General features: G+C 45.5%; 1 protein-coding gene across 8 annotated transcripts in view; it reads left to right on the top strand.

Moving 5' to 3' along the window:
- The window catches only part of CAMTA1 (calmodulin binding transcription activator 1), a 225,458-nt gene that overhangs the window by 88,069 nt on the left and 123,779 nt on the right, over positions 1-13,610 (top strand). The gene's annotated exons all lie outside the window — the stretch shown is intronic.

The following is a 13,610-nucleotide window of genomic DNA, read 5'->3' as shown; positions in this document are numbered from 1 at the left end:
TGAAGGCTGTCACTGATTGCAGCCTTTGGTGGGACTGACCTTCAGTGTAGATTAGATCTTCCATTTTCTAGGAGAAAACAATATCAGGGAAACATTAGGGCACATCAGCAGTTGGATGCGCTTGTGCTAGCAGAACAGTGAAGACTGTCTGCCAAAAATTATTGACTTGTTATTGTCTTTCATCCACAAAAATAACTCTTATGTATAACCTATGAGAGCTGTGCAGTGACTGCTGTTAGAGGAAAACCCCAACAGAGTATTGAATAAGATAATTAGTTTAAAAGAATTTTAGGTTTAATTTCTTTTTCTTTAATGACTAAAAAATATCAGCCATCTGTGTCACCAAGTGTTGCCCTAAGCAGAAGAAGAGTGTAAAGTTCATTGTGTCACATTTCTAAATATTTTATATATTTGTGTGAAAACTGGGAAGAGAAAAAGGCTCATTTAATCAGAAACATCTGTAAGATGGACTAGATTGCCTTCAATACCAGGAAAATTAAAACCACAAGGTTGGCATTGGAGGACTGTTCAGATATCAAAGGATCAGCTCAGCATGCAACCACACATTATTTGAGTTGTATTTGAAATTACCCAACTCTTGATTAAACAAACAAAATCTGAAGTGGATTGGGGATAGGTCATGATTTTAACGTTAGATTATCAAAATCAAAGAAAAATGTGTAATGGTTGTAGGAAGTCCACGCTAGGAGGAAAACCCCCAAGCACAAGATCGTCAGCTGTAATGTTCCTTGATATCCTGTAGCCAGGAGGGCACATTAATTAAAATACAGATTGCAAGGTCAAGAGGAACAGCTCAAGGAATCATCTGGCCTGTGCAGCACATGTCAGAAAATTCCACCTACTGATGCCCAAATTCAGTCATCACTTCTTGTTGCACCTTTGTCTTCCAAAAAGATGTCAGTCATGATTTGAAGATGGGCAAAGGCAGAGAGCCTACTGCATGCTTGGGAGTGATGCCCCGAGGGGCTGATGGCCTGTACCGGTCAAACATTTCGTGTATGGCCACGCTAGCTCTGTCCTCTCTTTTCTAGGAGCCCATAGCTGGATCTCTTCTAGCTGGCTGGGTTGAGAGTGCCATGACAAGTTGCTCCAAACCCTGCAAAGTCCAGAACAGGTGGCCTGTCCCTCTCTGCTGGGTGGGTGATGACTGGGGCTGGGTGTACATCCCAGCCCACCCGACTGCTGACGGAGCAAGAGGTCACTGAACCCATTCCCAGCGCAGATGACAAGGAGTTGTGCGACAGGCTCTGCTTTGACATTAGGCGTGGTTGGTACAAACAAGTCCAGATGCCCTGGACACGGGGACAACACAGGGGAAAAATTAGGGTGTCAGAGGCTGCCGACAGATGGCCTTTGTCAGGAGCACGTGTCTGAGTCGGCACAGCTGGGACCCTCGATACTGGCCAGAACATGAGTCAAGGCCATGCCCTCTCCAGTCCCCTTGGTGAGAGACACTTAGAACCTGAATTTTAATGTTTGTTTATGAGATGCTTCTGGTGGTATCATGTGACAGGTGGATCAGCTTTCTGCTGTGCCACATTACTTTTTACCATCTATTTCTGATCAGAGCAGTCCTGCCTCTTCTCTTGTGTGAGTTGTTTTAAAATGTTTTTGTGCCTCTTTCCAGAAGACTATGGATGTTCCCCCATTTCCTCCAGCTGCTGTTGCTGAAAGCCTTCCCATGCTCTGATAAACCCTTTCTCCTCCCAGCAGCTCCCCTTGAACCACTGATGCAGGCAACACTCTCCTTGCCTGCCATCCCAGTTCTGTCACCTTTTCTTTGGAACCTGTTGTTGGCACCTTGGCTCTTTCTGCATCTATTTTGAGTCCCTCTTCTTCATCATAAAGTTTTTGGCATTTTGCCCTGTTGACGTGTTTTTGTCCTGATTTCCCCGTTGTTTGTCCCTTCTGATCCTGTCTGTCCCCTTGTCCCTCATGTCTTCTCTCTCCAGTCCTGTCTGTTGGGGATTGTATTCAAGGTCTTTTCTTCTCTGCCTTTGTTTACCTTCCCTGTACTCACTATGTGTTCTTTGGGACACGTGAGGGGCCTTAAGTGTTTCTCAGTGAGTACTGCTTGCCTCTGTAGGGTATATAAATGATGAACTGTGCTGATGATAAAATGTAGGGCATGGTGTGTTTTTGGACAGGAACTGCATTGCTGTTGAGGATACGTTTTGCTTCTAATGATGTAAATGTCTTTCACCAAGTAAAAGGAGTGTCTAGGACCTTCACAGAAGTCCTCTTTTTATTGCAGGAGGCTCAGGATCACAAGCTAAGTCCTGCAGTACTTCATCTGTATGGGCAAGGAGTTTTTATTGTTGCAAATAAACAAAAGTACCTCTAGGTCTGGATTTTTGAGACCCTTGAGGAACTTGTCCAAGAAATGGGCTCTCAGGAGCGCACAGACCTTTCTTCTTTCTGATCTTCACACTTTGGGACTCACCATTTGAATTGTAATCAGATAACCATCAGCCAATGGATCTGCCTTGACTTAGGGTCATTTGTGGTCATTTTTTGAGTCTGGTGTCATCAAACCACCCTAAAAAGCACAGAAGAGTCCAAGTGAGGAATCAGAAAAATTCTTCCCCTCTCCATACTCTGGTGCCCAGGTAAAGTGTTTTCTACCCAGGCTCTTGGAGGAACATCCTTATTTCATGAATTACTTCAGGGAGAGGAGCAATCCCCACCAGGAAGCCATTGGGGAGGGTGGATTTTATTATATTTTGCCAGTAAACAAAACACGGCACAGTTAATACTTGCCCAAGTCCTGTGGGATCTCACTGACTAATGCAAAATGACAGTTGTCACAATATTCTGTATAAATACCTGTCTATTTGCAGGTGTCTGTTCTATTTTTAATGTGATCCCACCTTTCTTGCTGTGAGAGAGAAAAGGATGATCGATGGACCCTGCACCCATGTCTGTCATTTATATTCTTCTGTCGTTTATAAGAATTCCAGAGTTCTAATGCACTTTCTGGCCTGCCATGGTAATTGTTATTCATGTAATTTCACCGCCAAGTGTTGATTGACAGGGTGGTGCTGAGCTGATGGCTCGTGGTGATGTGGGCAGTGGGGACTGCAGCCAGTGTGCCAGAGCAGAGCCATCAGAACAGGTCAGACCACGATGATGGGTTGGGGTTAGGGAGAGTAAAACTTGAGTTGGGGAAAAAAACAAATCTAAATTAGTGAGGATGATTTGCAGTGTCGCAAGTGCGCAGGTACGAGGACCACTTTGCACCATAGTTGGATAAATTTCATGTTGTTTCTGTAGATGTAGTTTGACATGTCTGAGCCATATGAAGCAAACTTCCTCACGTGAAGGTATTTTTCCTTGTGAGTAACTTGAGCCCTTCTTGTATTCATTTGCATATATACGTGTCTGTTTATAGCCATAGATATATTTACATTGCTATAACGTACTTGCACGCATTCAGTGAATTATTCATGAGGGACATTTTGAATTTTAATTCCTCAACATCCTACTTCATGCAGGCTCTAAATGCATCTTTGACCTCAGAGGTAGGAAAGTTCAGTGCAAGATGGGACACATTTGCTTTCCCTGGCTCTTGTAGGGGCTTCTTTTGAACCTGACTGAGGGGAAGCACCTGATGCCATTGTTCTGCCCTTAGCCCAGCAGAACACGGGGTGCTGGGGCACTCATCAAGCTGGTGTCCTGCTCCCATGGCGACTTCTGATTTCTGGAGCCTGAGTAGGGCAAGCCTCAGCACCAGTGCTCCCAGTCCTCTACAAAACTATCCCACTGACCGCTGGTGGAACACGCTGTCTGATGGATGGGCATGCCGTGCCAGGTTTTGGCAGCCTCAGACAGCCTTTTGCTTTTGAATAAAGCATTTCTGTAGCCTGCTCAAAATCTTCCAGTGGTGTTTACATTTTAATAGGCACTGCTGTAGAATGGAACATATTTTTATTGCTTACATTTATCAGCCAGAGCAAAAGCCGAGTGCCTGGGTGCAGCTTTGCAGGGAATTTGCTCTTCTAAGTAATCAGTAGATGAGATTATTTAGGAGAAAATACTGTAGAATTTTAACTTGTCAGATAACCATGCTGTGCCTGCATTTGATTGCAAATATACATCATTGGAAAGAAATTTAAAAATAGAATTTTCAGCAATGTCAGCATGGAACGAAATGAATGGGAAGTGGAAAGTCACATTTCTTTGTTTCATGCCAAAAGGAAGACCTCTAATACCGTTGTTTAAAAAAGCGAAATTAAGGAAAATACGGAAGCTTTGACAGCGCTTGTTCAAACGCGTTGCAGTGGAAGGCTGGTTTGCCTCCATGACCGCCCTCGTGGCAGTTTGGTACTGAAAGGGATCTGGCAGGGGAGGTGGCGGTGCCCAGCAAAGTGGTTTTGGTGGTTTCCTGATCAGGTTGGCTTCCTGATCCTGCAGCCAGCGGGGCGGTTTGCAGTTGGTTTAGCCCTGTGCCATGGGGGCTGCCCATCCTCTCCCTGGGGTGGGATGGGATGCACAGGACAATGGCCATGTGCCATGTGGCACAAAGGGAACAGCCAGATTCCCCAGGGAAACCTCTCCAGCCTCTCCTGACCTTCCCAGGAGACAGCTCCCTCAAACCAGAGATGCAGTTTAAAAATACACTTGCCAGGTGTTTGTTGAAAAACAACCACTGCTGGTGGGAGCAGCAGCAGGGGCCGAGGGCGGGGATGCTGTGCCATGCCCATTCCACAGGCTGTCACTCCCAGTGCTGATGGGGAACAGCTGAATATCAGAGTGGCTTTCCTTGCCAGGCTGTAAAGCAAATGGCTCTGGAGGCAGTGACACATCGGCACTTCTCATCACCTGGCATCTGGAGCTCCGGTGAGAGCTGGCTCTCCAACTAGGACATGGCGTGGCATGATTTAGGAGGATGCTCAGCTTTTGCAATCTGCAGGCAATTTGGGCTGATGGATCTGCTCGCTGGAGCTGATGCGGGTCTGCTCAGGACAAACAGCTTTGTCTGCAGAGCCCCTGCTTGGGAACATTTCAGCAGTGGTTTGATGGGAAGCGTGGTGGTGATGGATGGGCAGCGTCTCACCAGCCATGCATTGCTTTAATAAGTTAATCAAGTGCTTAAAAAAGTTAAACTAAAGATTTGTTTTGGGATAGAATATTGAGTCATTTCTCAGACCCTATTTTCTGTTGGAAAAAGGGAATGTTGATGAATCTAATGCTCTCAAATCAATTTCTTTGAGAACAAATTGACTTGATGTTTTGCTTAGCGTGACAATCTGCAAGCAAGAAACACCTATCGGCACATTTACCGAAGAAAAGTATGGATTAAATCATAGTTAAAATAGAAGTTAATTTTCAATACGTAGTGATTCCAAGCTGTTTTGGTTGCCTGCACTGGTTTTCCCTTCTCACTGCCTGCGGGAATGCTTCTCCTGTTTGAAATGCAGACAAGGCCTCAGGTTCTCCAGCAGAGGAGGAAGGCAGGTCAGGAGCCGCAGCTGGACGTGCTGAAGGGAGAAGGGAAGGGCCTTTCTTGGCAACCAGTTTTCTGGCTGGCCAAAGACTCCTTCGCTCCAGCACCTTCTCCTTCAGTGTTGCTCCAAAGCGGCTGCGAGAGCTCCTGTTGCAGAGGCAGTTGCTGTCAGCGTTAGCCAGTGTGGTCACCAAGTCAGCCTGGCTGGTTGCAGGCAAGTGGGATGGGCTCAGAACAGCTGAGGGATCCTTCTCCCTCCCCACCAGCATCTTCCACAGGTGTTACCTGTGGCAGTTTGGTCAGTGTCCAGCAGCTCCTCTACACTGTGCTCCATCATAACTGTCCCTGCCTGGGCATCCTGCCTCCCATAAGGAGTAAATAAAGCTTTGAAAGGGATGACTGTGGTGTCTCACACAGCGAAGTGAAGTGAAGACACAGTAGTGATAGCAGAAATGCTTCTTATAATCAGAGCCCTCTCTAAAATGGGAAGGGACTTTTGATTATTGAGGTTAAGAAGTCTCTGTGTCACTGCTAACGAGTGTGGTGTCACAGGGATTCCTTCTTGCTCTACTTTCTCGTATTTTTTGTCGGTATTTCTGAGTGTTCTTCACATGATCCGTCTGCTTCGTGGCCTTTTTATGGTATTTTCCCACCTTGGTAGGGATAATCCATCAAATTTCAGAGCATCACATTACTAAGGCTGTGTGGTGCCCTTTGAGCCTGGCAGTGCCAACTTTGCTGCCTAAAACGTGCATCACATGCCAAGAGCCCCATGGATCTATCTCTTCCAACCTCTCTCACTGCTAAAATACTGTCCTGTGGATATCAGATGAAAAAGGTACAGCCCTATTTCTTCAAAGATCAGCCAATCTAGCCCAGAGGCATAATAAAATTCCAAACTTTGCTTTTAGGAATCATCTTTTATAAGTAATATTTTTCAGAGTTAAATGGTAGGTACACAGCTGAGAAATAAAATACCACGGCTCTGTGCCTTGGAGCTGTGTAGACTTTATGTTGTGGTGGCAACTTGATTTTGTTAAGAGTTACAATGATGTAAAGAGGGTTCCTTGTTCTGTGGAAGGTGCTTCAGCACAGACTTAGTCCAGTGCTGCTCCTCTTGTAACAAGAAGTGGTCTGTACTGATGCTCCCACAAAAACCTTCAAACATTTGGCCTAAAGCTCTCAGTGTCAGTGGAGAAGCTTTCAAGTCACTCACATCAATCTCAAGAACTCTGTATACCTGGATTTGTCGTTAGAGTATGAAGTAAGGGCAGAGGCATTGGAGAGCCCCTGGTCAGCAGGACCCATCTTGATCGTGCAGGCTCTGGCCACAAGCACCCTGTTTCTTGAGCATCCTGGTCCATGAGCATGCCAGTCAATGAGATCCTAGTCTTCACTGGATGGGGAATTCCCATACTGGGCAGGAAATATACAGCTCCTGGGCCAGACCTTGGGGCTTGTCAGGATGTTCGGTAAATGGAGAAAGCTTCACTTCAGGTTCCAGCAGTAAGATACTGCTGGTTTTGTGTACAAAGTGGGTTGTCTGTTGCTAAAACAGACTCTTGCTGTCTGCCTGTGGGTCTTGTGCCATCAGCAGCTGCATTCATGGGGAGCTTTTATGGCCACGTGGTGTCAGACAACAAATGCAGGCGGCCATGAGAACGTGGTCATTAAGATTCTGTGCTTTTGTCTGTTAATGGTACCACAGAATAGTGATAATTATACAAAGCATCATTTAACATCATTGCCAGTGTGCTCTTTGTTTATTTATACACATTCTCATTCACAGTCAGCAGAACCCAGGCTCTCAAAAACTCCTGGCAAGTAGAATGTCCCGTGGCTATCGCTCCATTAGGAGTCTGCAAGGATTGCCATTCCTCTTGTGGTACCTTGGGTCATTTCCTGAATTTCTGAAGGGCCCCTCCTTTTCTTTTTATTTCTTGGTTCACCCTTGCAGTAAAGGAGGACCAGTTCCCTAAGATAATGCCTACTGCTGCTCCTTCCTTCCCAGGAATCCTTTAAAAGTTCATTAAACTTTTTACAGACATAAATTCAAAGTGCTGAAAATTACTGGAGCTTGGAAAATGCAGGGAGAATACAAAAGGCTTTTCCATTCCTAGTTGAGTGATTTGACTTTGTTGCAGTAAAACAACTTGGATGGCCAAAGTGGGGCTGTCACGGGGGCACTGGGTCCAGAAAACACGTCTTGGCTGCCAGCGCTGTGTTCCATCGGCTGTATCCCATCGGCTGTATTGCACTGCAGAGGCAGTGCTGGCAGCTCCCCCTACCTTTGGGTGGGAGCGTTCCGCAGGTATTTTGTCTGCACCTACAGTACAAAAATGAAATCACCATTTTAAAGTTGTCAGCATAAGGCAGTTGGGTACATGAGTCCCTGATGGAAATCTCTGCCCTGTTGGTAGCTCTGATTCCCAAACTGCTGCCAACATCAATACCTGATTTGCATTTATCAAAGAGCAGCTGGTGCTTGCTCCTGTTGTTCTTGGATAAAACCTTAAATATCCTAAATATTTTGGGACTTTACAAATCCTGCAGATCTATATGTAGATCTTACCCTGTCTCTGTAATGAACTTCAGTTGATACTTACTGATAAACCACACTATTAAGGAGGTTCAAACACAGCCATTCTCCTGTCAGTTCTGTGTGATACAAGAGCCTTTGGTGTTTTCTCTGTGTAGGGTTGAAACTCTTGACATGTTAAATGAGATATGACCTTGGAAGTAAATGTGTCTCTTGTCTGGAAGTCATGGAAGCAGATAGTAAAAATAGACTGTATTTTATTTTACAAGGAGTCAGGGCATGACACACTGCTCATAATTAGTAATAAACTTATGTCTGCCCGAGTACTTTTTATGATGTTTTTATTTTTTATTGATATAATCACACTTATACTGATCATTCCTCAGAGGCAGTAGGGGATCACTCCAACAGAAGTGTCTCTTATTTTGTCAGTGAGATCTTCCAGGGTTCCTTTGGGCTGGGCAGCATGTAGCAATGACATGGCTGTTGTTTAAGCCCCTCTTCCAGAGTACTCAGACTTGAAGCTGGAAAAAACATCACACTTTGTTTCCTCCAGTAAAGAGGGGTCTGTTACTGGCAAGCACAGAACTCTCCTGGCATGTTCATCGCATGACAAAGACTGCTCCCCAGGTACTGAGTGGGAGGAGGTTCTCCTGTGCTGCTGCATTGCCGTGGTCGCTGACTCCCTCCTCCTGCTGCTGCTGTGGAAGGAGCAGTGCCTGAAGTAACAGTCCCTGTTAGTGTCCTCAGGTGTCAGGAAGCTGGACAGAGAAGGTTTCCTGTCAGACTCCAGCAGATGTTACCTGTGAGCTGTTACAGCCAGTGCAGACTGTGACGTACGTGACCTTGGCTGTCTTGTTCTGATTGTGAAATGGGAATTGATGGTGAAAATTCTGGTTTAGCAGGAGGCCAGGCAGGTGAGCCATGAAACTTTTCCTTTTCATGGTCACTTTGCAGGCTCTCTCTGCCCTTCTGGCACGCGCATCCTCAAAAGTGCCCTGCGACACTGAAATCACTTTGCAAACTTTTTGCTGTACCTGCAGGAGACCTTGGACTATACAGTAGCATTTTATTATCTGCATAACACTGGACTCTTGCAGTAATGCCAATGTCAGAAAGATTGTTAATAAATAATGAGCGGCAGAATGAGCCAAGGGTTGACCTTTTGTGGAGCACCATCTGTCACTGGAGCTGCGCTTGATCTCTCCTTCCAGCGCTGATTTCTTTTTCCATAGCCCTTGGGGGATATTGCAGGTTTCACACTTTATTAATAGCTTTTGTCTGATTTGTAACAACTCTTGTAAAATTGAGAGGTTCCCAACTTTCATGAGAGACAAATATTTAGGGTACTAAATCGTGGATGTTTGTGGAACTGCCAGTGACTATAAACAACCCTCCTTGGACCAACTGTGTGTGGCCAGGGAAAGCTTCTTGGAAATGTCCCTGGATCCCATGATGAGAGAGAGTGTCTCCAAGCATCCCTGGGGTGCTGGATCATAACCTGGATTTACAGGTGCTGTGTTTCCCACTTTCTATATTGTCTGGCAGTGGGAAGGTAGGAAAGGGGGCAGAATCGAGGGGAAGAGTTTCCTGAGTATATTAAGCGAGGGCTTTCTCATGTGCTCTGCAGAAGCCAATCCAGCATGCAGCAGGACTTGCCTGCAGGTGAGCAAATGCAACACAGCGAGCACATGCTCTGGTCACTGCAGGGGGAACATTGTGTGTGTCTGGTCACCTGCTTTGGGAGGAAATTACCTGAAGATAAATGTCCCAGGTTTTTAGACTGTTCATGAATAAGTACCTGTGAAAATAATGCAGGCCGGGGCATAAGTGACCCACTGGGCAATGGGGTTCCAGTTTGCTCCCATTGCTCTCTGTGGCACCAGTGCCGTCAGTTGAAGGAAATGATAATCAAATGTGATTTGTGCAAAATTTCCTTCCTCACTTCTTTGTAATTCCAAAGCCTTGAATCCTAGAAACCAGATTCAGGGAAAATCTCTCAGACTATTCCTCTGGCTGCCAGAGCCAAAGGTGGGTTAATCGCTGCAGTGCTTTCCCTAGCCTTGTGCAGAACCTTAGGTGTTCCAAAGGATGAAACTTCTGTTACTGGACCAGGACATGAGTCTAACACATGATAAATCATCCTGCCACCAAGGCTTTCTTGGGGTTCTGCCCTAATTGAGGAAGAATTTTCTTGTTTCTACCTACTTTAAATTTCCTGCAGTCTGCATAAATCCTGGTCCCAGTGTCTGATGGTTTCTTCTCTGCAGCTTTCCAGTCATGCCCTCCCTCCACCCACACAGGTGGTGGGACAGGGCCCAGCTCCTGGTGGGGGTGTTGGTTATTTTGAAGATAACTCAGATTTGGCTCATTTTAGCCTCTGCATCCTGACTCAGCTGGAAGGAGGAGTTTCTACTGTGACTTCCTACATTTCATCTGTAACTTTAAATTGAAGGATTTTGTAGCTCTGTGCCTTACTGGGTCCTATTTCAGAAGTATCTTCTGGTTTGACTTGGCTGCAGTTTGGATGCAAATCATTTACCTTCCTACTCATTAGCACAGGCTGATGGTTGTAATTATATTTGTAATATTAGAGACGCTGCAGAGATGAGTCCAACAGCTTGTCCTCCCTGAGTGACATTCCTTTAGAACTACCTTTTGGGCAGTGCATGGGGTGGTAGCTAATTTACTAATTTAAATATTTACTAATTAAAAAATTTACTAATTTAAATATAAAAGTGCTTGAAACCAGACTAGAGTGGTGCACACCACACCGATGGAGCAGAAGCATGGGGTCCCACCAGGTGAGCTGGGGGTCTCTGACTCCACTGGCACATTCTCTTCCCTGGCTGCACCAGGACTGGGATTTCCAGGAGTTATATCTGGGCCCAACCACGCATCACTAACCCTCCAGTTTATATAAAAAGTGACCTTTACCTGCATCCCCCTACTCCTGTCCTCCCTGCACAGTCTCCCTCCCCTGAGAAGCACTGACAGGAGCTCTCTGCCTTCCCCATCACTCTGGAGACCATTAACAAACCCTGCAGAGAGGTGACCTCTGTCCAGAGAGGCATGTCTGCACTGGACACAGCCCAACCAGAGCACTCCTCTGAGGGTGACATTGGCCTCACCTCGGCACTCCCACTGGTTCCCCCTCCTTGGGAGGAGAGATGTCTGTCTTTGTGTGGGTGTCAGGACTCACAGGTGAGGGGCAGGGTGCACCCCAGGGCAGCCCTGACATGCTTCTGTTCCTGCTCAGCATCCCCCCTACCCCTTTTTTTTTTTTTTTTTAATCTAATAGCTGGAAAACACAGAAAATTGTAGAACTTTTCTACTTTGTCTCCACTGGCACTTTTATTTGGGTATCTGGACTTTTGCTCATAGAACTACTGGTCATCAAAATGAGCTGCTCATCATCCTTCTCCTCCTGAGCAGAAACAACTTTATTTGATTCAAAGTACATAGAAAGATAAAACTTGAAAGTCAATTGACTTAAATGTGGGAAAAAAATGCAGCTTGGTTATTATGGCATATGCTAAACTTTAATAGCATTTAGAAGGTGTTTTGTGGGGTAGAAAGAAGCAGCAAACCCATCAAAGCTCAGCTGTGTTCTGGTTTATAGTGCAGAACACTTTCCTGCTACCATCCAAAGGCTTTAAAATGTAATAAGGCTCGGTTGAACCCAAGGATTCCAGGACCTTTGTAAAGGCACACACACACATGGAGTGGAATAAAAGGTTCTGGTGCAGAGCAGGTGGGATTGAGGCAGAGATGCTTTTAGTGGAAAAACCTCTTTGATTTGTTGTGTTTTGTAGAACATTATCTGCTAATGCATATGACTACTTGAAGAGTCACATTTTGAAAAATTTTGAAGGCTTTGAGTATCTGTAATGTATTACAGTTCTTCTGTTTAAAAAAACCCACCACAATTGCAGTAATGTACTAATATATCTTTAAATGTGCTGCAAAAAATCAATGAGAGGCTGTAGTTCTTTGGTTAAAGAAGTAAACCCAAAGAGTGAGATATTGCACCAGTTTGACATCTTGGTTGTTGTTTCTAACTCAAGCAAGTGCTGGCACAGCTGATGCTTGGTTTTCATCTGTAATTTTATTTTTCATCGTATTTCTTTTGTAGAGATGCTGGGCTTTCTTGCACAGATTTATATGCCTTTCATCTTTATATGCTAATAATATGTTGTTATGTACTTTTTGCAAACTACTGCAGAGAATGAAACCCATAAGTCTCTCCCTAGTGTTAGTTAAGGTGTTCTGTTGGGTTACTGAGTGTATGGCTTTCTCAGAATTCTACCAGTCATTGGTCCCGTCTCAGTTCCCAGTGGGGAGTGGCTGTCAACCACTTGGGTACTTTTCCTTTTTAATTTGGACATAGATGCAGATGGTCGATGCCTGGAGAGCAGAATAAACGGGTTACACAGCCCGTGGCCCCAAGAGTTTCAAGTAAAAATGGTGAGCAGTGGAACATGCTGACTGGCATCAACAGAAATAGAAGCTAGAAATGAGATACTTTTGTCGTGTTTGTTGCAGCATCGTTCATTAAAATGTAAATTATAATTGTGTTGATAAATCATGTTTCTTATAGATTTTATTCTCTCTGGCAGTGGAATAGCTACAGAGTGGAAAGTTGCTTAGGGTTTCAGATAATGCTTTCAGGAGCTCCTGATGTCTCATGCAAAGCCCTTCACCTTCCTCCAGTGCATCTCGTGCTGGCAGCTGTCAGGAACAGGAGCTGGGGCTAAACGGGGATGAATCCAATATGGTAATGGCTCTTTTTTTATGTCTCCCAGTCGGTAGTTCCCCCAGATTAAATACAGAATGTGTTTCCATGAATATTTGTTTACCAGCGTGCTCTAAGGATCCTCCCTCACACACTCACAGACATGTGGCAGGCAGAGCGTTGGGCCCCCACAAACACATCAGTGGTGGAGGGGGAGACATGGGCAAGAGCTCCTTCTCCTTTGCTTCTCTGGGGTCTGGCTGGGGAAACCTGTACATGGTAAGGAGCAGAATTAATCCTTGGCTTTGAACAGCAACACTGTCTTTGTTAAAGCTGGCTGTGAAAAACAACTCCTGGAGTTGTACAAATACCCCATCAATAGTGCAGTGGCTCATTGCCTTGGCCCCGGCGCGTGCAATCTCCATTATTTGCACTGGTGGTAAAGGCAGCATTCCCAGCAGATCTGCACTACTCCATTTAGCCGGGAACAATGATTTATTTTTCCCTTGCCATCAGACACCCTCTGCTTTCCCAGCTAATAACAAACCTGTTTGCAAGGAGGGAATGGGAGGGATGGCTCTGCTGTGAAGAAGGGCACAGAAGGGCTGGCTCTGCTGCAAGGAAGGACATGGAAGGGATGGCTCTGCTGTGGGGAGGGACTCAGAAGGGATGGTTCTGCTGTGAGTAGAGGCAGCACACCAGGTGTTGGGAAGATAAACTCCCACTCCCCATTGGATGGCATTAAAACACGTATATGTTCCTTACAACCTGAGTTATCAGCTGCTGTAGACATTACTAAAGTAGCTTGAGTTCTGAGCAGTCTGGCACCCTGAGCCACACCTGCAGCTGGAGGATGCCGTCTCAGTGCT

This window comes from Myiozetetes cayanensis, unplaced genomic scaffold (assembly GCF_022539395.1).
Source record: "Myiozetetes cayanensis isolate MyiCay16 unplaced genomic scaffold, myiCay2020 scf28, whole genome shotgun sequence".
NCBI lineage: Eukaryota > Metazoa > Chordata > Aves > Passeriformes > Tyrannidae > Myiozetetes > Myiozetetes cayanensis.
The sequence above is the reverse complement of the archived record's forward strand: the minus strand, read 5'-3'. Positions and strand labels throughout refer to the sequence as shown.